Consider the following 12,600-nt stretch of genomic DNA (forward strand, 5'->3'; position numbering starts at 1 on the left):
TTGATCCGGTTTCATTTAGGCATGGTGACGAGCAGCCTATAATGCTCCACCCCAAGTCTGTGAGGATGGCATAGGGCTCATTGTCCTTTCCTGCTATTACTTGTCTGGGTGTCAGTGTTCTGGGACAGTTATACCCAATTAAGAGTCCTACTTCACAATTGAGGAGAGGTGGCATCATATCTGCGATTGCTGTTAAGTGAGGCCATTGTTTTTCAGTTTTGTGCGTGGGAATATGATCGTGATCCGCAAGGAATGCAGTCCTTGGTATACGATGGAGGAAGGTTAATGTGAACACACGAATTATAACCTCTTACACGAAGTCCAGATACCCTTTCACTTTTCACAATCATGTTCTCGCCAAGCATAGTAGTTAGTTTAAGTTTCACAGGGTAGGCATCAGCTTGTAGGTCATTGCTTACCTCCTTGTTGATGAAGATGCTGTCACTTTGAGTGTCTAGCAATGCGTAGACAAGCTTTTCGTTGGATGGATTTTCAGCACAAGACACCCACACAGGCACAATCATGGAAGTGCTGCCTGTCTGACTACCTCCAGTGGCACTTAGTGCTGTGGCTGCCATGGTTTCATTTACAGTGTTTGGATCGGTGTTAAAGGATACAGACTGTTCTCTACCATCACGTCTTCTGTAATTCTCATCATGGAGACAGGTACGGTGTTTTCCTTGACACAGATCACAAATATGGCGGTGGTGGCATTCCTTGGCACCGTGACCTGGTTTCACACATCCATAACAAAGCTTGTTATCCTTCACGTATGCTTGTCGCTCCTCAAGGGACCTTTCTTTGAAGTCAGGGCACTACAAGTTGATGCTTGTCATCTTTGCACCACATACAGGGGAATCTTGTGTGTCCATTGTTTGTTGTTGAGTTGTCCCTGTTTAAGTTTGCGTTTTGAAAACATTTGCCTTGTTTCCCTTTGTTTCTGTTGTGTATCCTTTGTCATAGGATGAGTTGTATGAGTGTAGAGCATATCGGGACGTGATCGGGTTGCATGCTATCTCTGTTTCTAAAGAAACAAAGTTAGTAAAATCTTCAAAGGTGGGAAACTCTTTACCTTCCATGAGGGCCATTGTGACCCGGCGATTCCAGCTGGATGCTAACCAGTCAGGAAGCTTTTGTATCAACTTTAGGTTTTCTTCACAGTCGCTTAATATTTCTAGACCCTTCACATGGGATATGGCTTGCAGGCAGGCACTTAGGAAGTCAGAGAAGGTGCTTAACCTTTCTGCATCTTTGGAGTGAATCTTTGGCCATTTTGACAGCTTATCCCTGAAAGCTCTTTGGATGCCAAAAGGCTGACCGTAGCGTTGGTTGAGTTTACTCCAAGCATCTCTGTATGCCTCATCATCATTGCGATAAAATGTGCCTTCGAGACATTTATGCGCAGGGCCACTGACGTATTTCTTTAGGTAATACAGTTTATCAGCTGAAGAAATACCTTTTCGGTCGACAAGTGGCATGAACGAAGCCTTCCATTGGATGAACAGGATTGGGTCTCCACTAAACACTGTGGGTGTTGGCACTGGGAGTCTGTTTAAGTCTATGCTGTCTTGGATTGCTTGGGCTAGACAGGACATGTCATTCACTGGTGTTGGTGTAACAATGTGAGGGTTTTGATGGTATGTCGATGGTTCAAAAGGAATGATGGGGGGTACGTTGTTCTGCTGAATGGACTGTCTGTCGGTTTCTTGTCTGATTTCTCTGTCGTAGACCTCCAGTCTAGCACGAGCAACCTCCATGTCTCTTTCTACTTGTAAATGCTCTAATTCAGACTTCTGCATTTCTAATTCATTCCTTTGATTCTTCTCCATTTTCCTTATTTTTTCCTTCTGTTTTCTTTCTTTTTGCAATGTTTTGTACTGAGCCTCCTTTGCAGCGAGCTCTGCAGCTGCATCAGTCCTATTTGCAGTTATTATCATTGACTCAGAGCATTTACTGGCACTTGACTGCGAAGCAGTCCCAAATACAGAGTGAGCATAGTCGTGGACATACAACTGATGGAGACGGTGTCTTTCACGTACTGCATCGTAGTCGCCATCTACTCCTGATAAGCGTTCACTGACTATTATCATGAGGTCTTTAGTCACAGCCTCACATGTATCAACCTTGCGTCTCAACTCAGTGGATGGTGTGGCGCTGTCTCTTATTTCACTGTAAACTCTCATGACATCATCCATTCCTTCTTCAATGTTGTCTGCTATTGTAGACAATTCAGCGTCTGATATGTCTTTCTGATATGTAATCCTCTCCCCCAACCAATCAAAATGGTATTTGATGAATCAAGATGCAGTGCCGCATTTGTCGTTGGCTCTGCATCCTAAACATCAGGCTGAAGACTTAGGTCTAATGACGAAACGGGCGCTGCTGCTAGACGACTGGGTATGCATAGAGCTGCCTGATGTTTGTTTTTCTCCCTCCGCTAACATGTACAGAATTACAGGGAAAGCAACTAACTCTGTCATTTTAAAACACGAACAGGTGTCCAGAGACCACGGACGCGAAAAGACAGACCATCCCTGCACAGCAACCCTTCTTGAGAAACTTCCAGACTACCTCTGGTCAGAAGGTCCGACTGACGTAGGTTTTTGTAATGCATGTAAACCAGTGACGTTTGAAGTTCATGACGGTCCTCCCATTTGGCAGCCTCTATACCCTCACAAGCCAGCCGCTGCAGAAGGGATCAAAGAAACTATAGAGGGCCTCATTAAATCAGGTGTATTGGAGCCCTCACAGTCCGCCTGGAACACGCCCATTCTTCCTGTAGAAAAGACAGAGACTGGTAAATATCGCATGGCACATGACCTCAGAAAAGTAAATGACAGACTGGTAACCACTACAGTACCTGTCCCAAACCCGTACACTACATTGACTAGTCTGACACCACAGCAATGGTTCACTTGCATTGATTTGGCGAACGCGTTCTTTTGCCTGCCGCTACACGAAGACTTACGAGATGTGTTCTCATTCACGTATGGAAACAGACAGCTGCGTTATACTCGGCTACCACAAGGGTTCTCGCTTTCGCCAGTTATCTTTAACCAAGTGTTGAAACCGGCGTTAACGGGGTGCTCCCTGCCAGAGGGCATGACATTAATCCAATACATGGACGACATCCTCCTCGCATCCACTTCAGCGGAAACCTATTTGGAAGCAACAGACACCGTCCTACGCCGGTTGGCCGAAACAGGTTTTAAGGTCAGTAAGTCTAAGTTGCAGGTCGCCAGAAGACAGGTTTTATTTTTAGGTAGAGTACTGTCGGGAAGCGGCTCAGGGCTCTCGGCCGCTCACAGGTCCAGTATTCTCCATCATCCACGTCCACAAAACGTAAAAGAAATGCTTTCGTTTTTGGGCCTCACGGGGTTCAGTAGACAATTCATGCGAAACTCACTCAAGTTCTGCATGCGAAGGTAAACGAGAAAGGGATGCAAAATCTCACTGCTAATCTCAAATGGGACCAAGGGGCGGAGGAGGCGTTTATCAAGCTAAAAACAGCCGTGGCGGACCTTGCAGTACCAGATTAGAGCTCACCGTTTTACCTGGATGTTTCTGACACAACAGGGGTTGTTAATGGGGTTTTGTTTCAGAAAAAGGGGGGTGGTAAAAGGAAGGTGCTTCTGTATAGCAGTGTCATGTTGGATAACATGGAAAAACGACATCATGAATGCACGCAACACGCAGCAGGAGGCGCAAAGCTGGTAATGAAAACAGCACACATAGTCATGGGCCATCCACTACATGTGCTAACAACACATAGTAGCTTATGTAAATTCACAAACTTGTACGATGACGTCAATAAGACAAAGAAGGCTGAGTAAGCTGTTAGAAGCTCCAAATCTCACTTTCACACATGAAGGCATCAACATGGCTGATCACATGAGAAAGGGAGAACCACACCAGTGTGAATACAAGGTGGAACTGGAAGCAAAAGTGCGAACAGACTTAAAAGGCACAGCACTGACACACTCTGATTGGCAATTGTTCACTGATGGCAGCTGCTTTAGACATCCACAGAAGGGGTTGCAGTCGGGATACGCGGTAGTCAGAAGCTACGGGGCAGGGACAGAGGTTCTGGAAGCAGAAAGGATCCAGGGAAGTCAGTCAGCTCAAAGAACGGAGGTACTTGATAAGAGCATTACAGCTGGCAGAAGGGAAGGCAGTAAACATCTATACTGACTCGGCGCATGCAGTAGGAGCAGCTAATGTGGAGCTGGGACGGTGGTTAAGAGCAGGTTTTCTGACGGCTGGAGGAAAACAGATTATGTGGCGGCAGCCTTGGCTCTACCAAGCACCGTGACTATTATTTAGTGCAAAAGACACGAGAACTCCAACAGTATGGTGGCCAAGGGAAACCAGGCAGCAGACCAAGGTGCAAAACAGGTTTCACCCCATACGAATTGACCACCGGGAGACAGTTTCCTGGACCCAGTGCCGGCCTGAAGCTTAGGCCCAATCCGGAAGCTCCGCCAGGTGAGTATGCAAGTCATTATAACGATCTACAAACTCTCGTTTCAGATTTTGGAATACGTGCTGGTGTGTTGGACCTCCTGCTTGCAAGCAATAGTTAGAGCCAGATATCTGTGGGGAATTGCTCATGTAATCTTTTTCTCTTCTAAATAAATGTTAACTTTTGACTTTAATTGATCAACGTGCTGGATCCTTCTCATCAATCGACTCGGGGGGATCGGAGATCCCGACAGTACCCCCTTTGTTGTGCTGTCTCTTTTTGGGGCACTCTGAGGTTGTGAACCCTCACGTGTGAGTGAGAGTGGCGTGGGGAAAATTTCCGAGGAAGCGAGGAAGGGGATCGTGACACAGCTACTTGAAGCTCAAGACACATTTGATATTGGAAAGATGCAAATTTATTCACACACTCAATCAGAAGCCATTAAGTTTTACGTCCACGTCAAACACGACTTGTACGCTCTATGGGAGACAAATGCTTTTCACTTTCCCTTATCGTTTATATATTGTAGGATATTAGAAATAAACTGACTGACCGGTTCATAAATTAATAAAATGCATTTAGTGTACACCAGAATACAGCCACGATTCTGGAACTGAGTAATCAATAAAGTAATGGGTATATTGTAAAACCACTGCTATGGCTGTATTTGATGTAATCAACCGCAATGCATGCACCTAAAAAGGGACTTGTCAAACTATAGGAAACATACTGTATATTGGTCAAGCTCAGGATATGATGGTCTAATAATTTCGGCCAATTCTTTACGTGTAAACAAGACCAAATGTCCACCCTGTTACAGGACATCTATTAATATGTGTTTTGAATACACAGGAATTGCAATAATTACATGTGCTGAGAGTAAAAATGTCCCTTACTTTATTCTTAAAATAAATATTGAACAGTATTTACAAAAAAGCATTATTTAGAAAACATTGTTCTCCATTTTGACGCTCTATGTAATTTACTCACATTTCTTTCACAATTCTAATGTACTTTTTACCCTTGTTTTTAGTTTAGATCATTTTGCTAATTCATAACCACAAAGATATGCTTAAAATTTGTTGATTTCATTTAATCATGAAAAAACACACCGGTAACAGGGTGGACAGAGGAATAACAGGGTGGACATCTTACCAGTGAACGATACAATACATAGGCATATCAACACATCACACAACACATCTATTCAAAATACAACACACATTGGTTAATTGAAAAGACACACACCTGAAAACACTTACTTTCAAAACTGAACACTAAACAGCCAGCTACAAAAAGGCCCCAGTTGCAGTAATACGTTTTGAGAACTTTGCAAGCATGGAGGCAGAGAAAAAGGAAGACCGACCTACCGACAGACAGACAGACAATTACGATGGGGCCACAGTACAAAAAGAAAACAAAGAAAAAAAGACGCAATCCGACTAAGAATATCATCTCTTCACATTGTCCCCGTGTTCACTATTCCTCGCGTCGCTGTCTCTTGAAAGCCTGCATGGTGGTCATACTCAGGCCTTCAGCTCTAGAAAACTAATAACATAGCATAAAAAAAATAATAACCACAAGCCAGAAACCGGTCGGTGGAGTCAGGAGTCTCCTCCCTTACGTCCCCTACTCCAGCCTCTCCGTCCTCCCACTCAGGTCTCTCCCGTTCAGCCAGATGGATTTCCGCTCGAGAAGAGTCCACTTCAGGTCCAGGATCTCAGGGTGGCGGGTTCGGAGGAGGACGTCATGCCGCCGAGCCCAGAGGTCCGTGTGTTTCTCCTCTGGCCTTCAGTATCAGTTTCTGCAGCCTGAAGATCTCTCGATCAGTGATCTCCTCTCCCTGCACTGCTCATGTGTGATCTGACAGACTCACAGATGAGCAGTGTGTGAGCAGTGTACTTCTCTGACTTATGTCAGAGAAGTAGGCCTCTACTCGAACACCTCTTACAACATTAGAGGTTTTCAGGAAATGCTTTATTTTCTCCACACTGTAGACTCCAGAGTTCCTGCTAGCTCCGTCTTCAGAGGACTCACTTTCAGCAGGAAAGTCGTCCTCCATGCAGGACCCGGAGTCGCCCTCCTCACTTGAGTCAGATACGTCAGCATCTCGACCTTTTGTTGTAGCTGAAGCAGGAACAACTGCTTATCGTACCCCAAACGTCCAGCCCTTCTCAGCAGCACACAGGCCACGTCCGTCCATGGCAGGCCAAAGCTGTACAACAGGCGCCGAGCTGTCTGTAGTCTGAAGGCTGTGATGCGCGATGTGGTGTCCACCAGTCCCTGTCCTCCCTCCTCCGCAAGTACAGCACCGCAGCTTTCAGCCAGTGAAGCCCTGACCAAAAGAAGTCCACGACTGTCCGCTGGATCTCTTCAATCAGGCCCCGTGGTGGAGGTAGAACTACCAGTCTGGGCCAGAGGGTCGAGGCAACCAAGTTATTGACAATTAGGACCCTCCCCCTGTAGGAGAGCCGAGGTAGCAGCCATTTCCATTTAGACAGCCTGGCACACACTCTCTCCACAGCCCCCTCCCAGTTCCGCCTTTGAAACTCATCTGTCCCCAAAAAAACACCCAGGACCTTCAGACCTTACCTTCCCCATCTAATGTTCCCTGGTAGCTTTGGCGTCTAACCACTCCCCAACCTTCAAAGCTTCACTCTTCCCCCAGTTTACCTTTGCTGAAGATGCCCTCTCAAATAAAGCTAAACTGCTACCCAGGAGACTGACATCCCTCTGGTCTTTAACCAAAATATAAATGTCATCAGCATATGCTGACACCGCCAGTAAGGGCCTCTCTGGTAGTCCCGGCAGCATCAGTCCTGATGTGATCTCAGCCTGTTCAGAAGGGGCTCAATGGCAATGTTATATAGCTAACCGCATATGGAACATCCCTGCCTGATGCCGCTCTGCACCTGAACCGGAGCACTCATTTAGTACCTCCCACAGGTCTGCTCCCAAACACTCCCAGAAGCGTTTATAGAAGTCTGTGGGCAGTCCATCCAGCCCAGGAGCTCTGCCAGCAGCCATCTGACCCACAGCAGCAGTCAGCTCCTCCAAAGAGATGTCCGCGTCCAGGACGGCCCTGTCCTCGGACCCTAGCAGCGGAAGGTACTGAAGCAGCTCGTCAACGCTCTCTCTGTGGTTTTCACACTTCATTTTGTATGTCACTGTGTGTTTCCTGTAGGAACACAATGTCTAGGTGTTCCCGTGTTATCAACTCTGAGATGACTGCTCTTTTCTCCCGGTCCCTCCCACCGTTAATATTTAATGACCCAACCCTCACCTTGTGCATTGGAAAGAAAAAAAGAACGGTGCAGTAGACAGATAGATGGAACAGCAACAGCGAGAGGTTTAACAAGTCCATGACACAGACTCACTTAAAGGTTCTCAACCTCTCTGAACATTTCCCTTTTTTCCCCCTTATTAGCTTCCTCTAACCGGTAAAGTACTTTTTTAGACAGAAGTGTTTCTTCTCGTCCAAGCGATCTGTGCCCACCTACTTTTGTAGTGATGACACACTCCTGTGTCCTTCACAGGTTTTCCAAAATTACCCCCTCGCTGTCCGAGGTTCCAGCTCGAACAGCGAGGAAGATCCCCTATTTCACTCTGTCACACACACCTGCCCGCAGGGCTGCATTTAACCCCCCATCCACTCTGACATTCATTCCCTCTGACCCCTCATCCACCTGACCGACCGGCTGGCTCTCACCCAATCCCACCCTCTCCCCCTCATCCACCTGGTCGCCCGGCTGGCCCTCACCCAATCCCACACTCACCCCCTCACCCGTCTCCACAGTCACCCCCTCACCCACCTGACCGACCGGCTGGCTATCACCCAATCCCACACTCTCCTCCTCATCCACCTGACCGACCAGCTGGCCCTCATCCAATCCCACACTCTCCTCCTCATCCACCTGCCCGCCCGGCTGGCCCTTACTCGTCGCCACACTCACCCCCTCACCCGTCCCCACAGTCGCCCCCTCCCCCACCTGACCGACCGGCTGGGCCTCACCCCCTCCCACACTCGCCCCCACATCCAGTGGAGCGGATAAGGGGTTTCTGTCCGGGCAACCCCTCACCAGGTGTCCCTCTCCACCGCAACGGAAACACCTCCCATCGTCCGATGTGGCGAACATGGGGTAATCAAACCCCTCGATCCTCACCTTAATCACCAGGCTGAGAGCCTGGGGTTTGGTGATGACCATGTGGAGTTGCCTCCTGAGACACCACATGCCTCAATAAAGGTGACTTGCACCCTGACGACAGTTTTTTAAACGGGGACACCACCTTCCCGTGTTTAACCAGCTCCTCGAGCAGCACTCCATCAGGGACGAACGGCGGAACGTTTGCTACAGTCACCCTGACAGCCGACACTGCGAGCGGAAGAACGGGCATGTGCGCCCCGCGGACCACCTCGCGCGCCTTCTCTACGTTGTCCACAAAAATGACTTCACGCTACCTTGCCCCACCAACCCCCCCACGGCCAGACCGCAGTCCTCCACGGAGCATGCGAAGCCTGGCGCGAGCTTCACGCCGTGCTTCCGCGTCAGCCCTGTGAGGTCTGACATGCCGACCGGCTACAAACCCGGACAAAAACACATAAAAAGACAGAAAAGTCACACATACACACCACCACGCATTCACACCACAACACACACCAGAACCACACCGGAATAACGGATAGAAAACGCTGTCAAACAATTCACCTCACGCTCCGTTCACTCACCACTCCTTCCGCTCAGAGAGAGAGAGAGAGAGGAGGACATGGTCAAAGAGGCCACATAAGGACCATTATTTCGGATGACATAAGAGCAACTTTGGTGGACCATGTCATAAACCATGGCCTGACTATGAGGGAAGCTGGGCAGAGAGTCCATCCTAATCTAAGCCGTTTCACAGTTGCATCCATAATAAGGACATTCCGACTGGAAAACAGGTATGTCTTCAACACTATACTCTACTCAGACTGTCTCTAGAGTATTTACAGTACTGTACCATATCACATTACTGTATCACATGTATTGTATTCCATGGTGGCTAATGCTCCTTTTCCAACAAAAGTGGTATTTTGTGAAACATATTGTGATAACGTGTTGATGTGTCAGTACTGTGTATGGTAAATACAGTAAAGTTCAGTATACACAGTACTGTAAAAAAGAAGCAAACAAGAACAATTTGTGGTTGCCTTAGAGTAGCTAGAAGACCTACTGGGGGTGGACGCCAACGCTGTTCACCCAACAGCAGGAACTTGCTATAGTGAACCTAGTCAGAGCAAACAATGCAATCCGTCTCGACCAGCTACAGCAGCACATACTTGCAGATAGGCAAGATTTCAACAACATAAATCGAGTAAGCATTACAACTATCAGACGCATCTTGGTAAAGCACAACATGACCATGAAGCAGTTGTACAGGGTCCCATTTGAGAGGAACAGTGTCAGGGTCAAAGAACTTCGACATGAATATGTACAGGTAAGTGTTTCAGTCCTTTACATTTACAATAAAGAATGGGTGCAGTCCAGTAACAGATGAATACTGGATTAGTACCACATAGATACATTCAGAAAGCTACATGGTTACCTGTGTGGTGGAGTGGTTCGGTTCGGTATGTGCAGTAGTTTAGGTGTGTGCTTTGAGTAAAGCCATCCACAATATGTATGTTTTTGTTACAGAGAATCCTGGACATGGATGGAGATAATGTTAGTTTCCATCGGGCTGCTCTGGTCCAGAACTGGTTCACCAACCATGATCAATTTGAAGTTGTGTACTTGCCCCCTTACTCGCCATTTCTAAATCCTATAGAGGAATTTTTTTTCCACTTGGAGATGGCGCGTATATGACCGCCAACTACATGGCCGTATGCGTCTTCTGCAGGCAATGGAACAGGCCTGCGGAGACATTGAGGTGAGGTCAGAGATGGATTTGGCACACAAGAGGATATTTTCCCCGATGCTTAGCAAGAGAAGACATCGCTTGTGATGAGATCCTGTGGCCAAACAGACGGCAGGATCCATAAGCCCGCTTGCGCACAATTGTGTTTTTCTGTGCTTACAGTAGTGTATTTGTGGTGATTGTGTTTTGTTTGTATGGTTTTTGGCTGTGTTCTCCCCTTTCCCTTCTGTGTTCTCCTTTGTGTTTGTGTGGCAGGGGGTGTGGCTGGCTGTTGGCTACAACAGGACAAGGCACACCTGCATCCAATTCTTCTTATCATCCTCCTCCATATAAACCTGGGTGTCTCATCACTTCGACGTTAGATTATTCCGTCCACTACGGTAGCAAGGGATTAGCAGGATAATCTCGACCTTTGTCCTTTTGAATGTACGCTAACCTTGTTGCTTTCTTCACCCAGAACTCTTGTGTGCCTCATCGCTCTGCTCTTCATCCTCCCCGTTGCCAGGATCCACAAGCCAGCCAGCCAGCACCCTGCTACTCCTGCCTTCCTCGTCAGCTAATATACTCTGTTCTGCTTTGGGGTCCGAACCTTCACTTAAACGTAACAGTATTGTTTTTGATTGAACTGAATTTACTGTAGTGTAAAATATACTAATGTAATGATTTTGAATTTAGTATTTCGTTTTTTGTTTGTGAAAACATGCCCTGTGTGGAATTGAATAAAAACCATTGAAAACAAAAGACTGCAGTTTTTTTTAATATAAAGTAGACTAGTGTGTTGCTGCTGATCTGAAAGTGTATTCATATGAAGCATGCATGTGTCATTTTGTCATCAGAGTTCTATTTTGACAAAGGAATGTTAGGTTTTGATAGTAGTTTAAATTTGACACAGATGTGAATGGTATATTTCCCAGTGTTGTGTCATGTTTACTTGTGTGTAGAGTTTTGGCACAATGAATTTTTGCATAATTTGTTCAAGCAACGGGCAAAAACTGTAATGTCATCTCGTGGACCAGTAGTGTTGTTGGTCCCATTCTTGTGTATGTATTTCACTCTCACATCTTCAACCCCCCAGGATGATTCCGGGGTAGGGTTCACCATCATATTGTACAATGCACCAGTGCCCAATATTTTCTTTTGTGATGACCTCAGGCCGGGATGGTTCTTTGTTCATACATGGCCTTGCCTCTACCAGGCTCACCTCCTTCAGCCCATAGCAGCAACAATCCAGTATATTTTGTCAGCTGATCTTTTAAGGGCACCCCCGATACCATCAGGAGCCCCCTTTCTGTGGCTGGCTTCAAAGAAGTTCCATCTGATGTCTTTGAAGCCTGTCTTAAAAAAGGCTCTTTGGACAGAAGAGTTTGTACTGTTTGTACTGTGTTGCTGGTCCGTTGCTGAAGACATGAAGATGATCTATCAGAGGGTATCTCTCCCTCACCATGTCTAATACAGGTTCGAGGTGGGCCCAGATAGCTGGAGGGTTGTGCCTCCTGGAGGATGAGATTGAGCAGAAAGTCACTGGAGACTGTTCAGCAGCAGTGTACAGCCCTCCAGTATGTAGGGTTGCTTGCTGGTGTGACCCTCCAAAATGGACCGATTGAATTTCTTGTGCGTAGTAAGAGTAGTTCTCACTAAAATCTACATACAGTAGACACTGATTGTTTTGTTTTGTTTTGTTTCAGCTGTCTGTAGGCCCCGTACTGCCATTGAATATTAAAGATGTGCCGTCTTCTTTTAAAAGTGATTGTTGACCGTCTACCAGATTCCTCTGATAGACTTTGGCTGCACAGGGTGTTGGCCATGAATTGTTATGGGTTCTACACTGACAGGTTTCATTATAAACCTCTGTGTGCACCACAACCCAAAATGGTTTTAAGGTGCAGAAACAAGAATAGGAGACCTTAGCTGTGTCTCAAAGTCGCTAGGTGCATCCTTGTAGCCTGCAGCCTTTGCGGTAGACCTGAGCTGCGTCCTTCAACAACCGCAGAGGCAGACCGAGCGGTCTCCGAAATGGGACGATCTGGTCTACGGGGGGGACTTCCTGCTTGCTGCTCCCGTTGCCTAGCAACCTGCTGATCTTAACAATAATTGCCTTAAAACCTGAAAAATGTATAAAGTAGAGATAAGAAAGATCATACGGTGTCCCTGAAGTGCAAAACACAACGGCAAATAGGAAAACACAACGACATTAACAGCTTACGGAAAGTAAGTGGTAGGGCCTTATACCAATTCGTCACGCCAAG

Source organism: Gasterosteus aculeatus, chromosome 5 (assembly GCF_964276395.1).
Source record: "Gasterosteus aculeatus chromosome 5, fGasAcu3.hap1.1, whole genome shotgun sequence".
Taxonomy (NCBI): domain Eukaryota; kingdom Metazoa; phylum Chordata; class Actinopteri; order Perciformes; family Gasterosteidae; genus Gasterosteus; species Gasterosteus aculeatus.